Raw genomic sequence first — 1,619 nt, forward strand, 5'->3', positions numbered from 1 at the left:
GGAGGTTGCAGTGAACCAAGGTCACACCATTGCACTCTAACCTGGGCAACAAGAGCGAAACTACATCTCAAAAAAAAAAAAAATTAGCTGGAAGGTGGCAAACACCTGTGGTCCCAGCTACTCAGGAGGCTGAGGCAGGAAGATCACTTGAGTCCAGGAGGTCAAGGCTGCAGGTGAGCCATGTTTGTGCCACTGCACTGCAGCCTGGGTGACAGACCGAGACCCTTCTCAAAAAAATAAAATTACCTGTACTCTTTTTTTTGAGACGGAGTTTCACTCTTGTTGCCCAGGCTGGAGTGCAATGGTATGATCTCGGCTCAGCGCAACCTCTGCCTCCTGGGTTCAAGCAATTCTCCTGCTCTTTAGTCATTTTACATAAACTTTTATTTTTAAAATAATGTCATGATAAATAATATTGCTCAGGTATCTTCTTTAATATATTAGTAACATTTCTGTTTTATTGTACATCAACATTTATATTCAAACTAATGGGTGAAGAGTACTCCATTGGACTAGGTATATCGTAATTTAATCTATTATTGGACTTCTAGATTGCTTCTAAAATTACACTATTATAAGCAGTGTTACAGTGAACATTCCTATGACTAAACCTTTGCATACATCTTTTATCTGCCTAGGAGATATATATATATATATTTTTTTTATTTCAACTGTTAGACAAGGGTCCTAAGGCCAAAGAATAAAGTTTTAGGCCAGTACTTTATTAGAAAATGAGTCAAATCCCAAAGCAAGCTCTTCTTTTATGAGTTAATTAATATAAATGATTATATATTTTATGCCTTAAAAATCACTTTTAATGAATGGTGTTTTATGGCTTGTAAATCAGAGTTTTAATCAGTAAAGAAAGTTTTTAATTAATCCTCAAAAACACATTATCATAAAAGACACTGGCATCAAATGTGGTATTTGGCCATGTTCATTAGGGTCATTTTAGGAATCTCATATATTCCACTTAGCTATGCTTAATTCCTGATAGCATGGCATTTTCTGAAATGTTTCAAGGATGACATCTCTGCTGTTTTTAATTTGGTAATGATATCTGCTGGTTTATTAAGTGAGAAAAGTAATGGTATCATTACCTTAGATGAAGAAACAAAAATAAAGCATTTGCCACATTTGTCAACTTTTTTTTCCTTTCTTACAAAATTACTATATGCTTATTGCTCCCAAATTGGACAATATAGGGAATAAGCAATATAGGGAATAAAGAAGATAATTTGGGGTGGGGTTGGAGACGGCATCTTGCTATGTTGCCTAGGCTGGTCTCTAACCTCTGGCCTCATGCAGTCTTCCTGCCTTGGCCTCCCGAAGTGCTGGGGTTACAGGCGTAAGCCACTTCACCAAGCTGAGATGCCACCTCGTAAAAGATAAAATAAGGACAGGTGCAGTGGTTCATGCCTGTAATCTCAGTACTTTGGGAGGCCAAGGTGGGAGGATTGTTCAAGGCCAAGAGTTCAAGACCATCCTGGGCAGTGTAGCAAGACGTGATTTCTACAAAGTTTAAAAAAAAAAAAAAAAAACTAGCTGGGGCCAGGCATGGTGGCTCATGCCTGTAATCCCAGCACTTTGGGAGGCCGAGGCAGGCAGATGGTCTGAGG

General features: G+C 38.5%; 1 protein-coding gene across 1 annotated transcript in view; it reads left to right on the forward strand.

Moving 5' to 3' along the window:
• The window catches only part of BRCA1 (breast cancer 1, early onset), a 136,888-nt gene that overhangs the window by 100,399 nt on the left and 34,870 nt on the right, over positions 1-1,619 (forward strand). The window lies entirely within an intron of this gene.

Source organism: Colobus angolensis, unplaced genomic scaffold, assembly GCF_000951035.1.
Source record: "Colobus angolensis palliatus isolate OR3802 unplaced genomic scaffold, Cang.pa_1.0 Scaffold83, whole genome shotgun sequence".
Lineage (NCBI taxonomy): Eukaryota > Metazoa > Chordata > Mammalia > Primates > Cercopithecidae > Colobus > Colobus angolensis.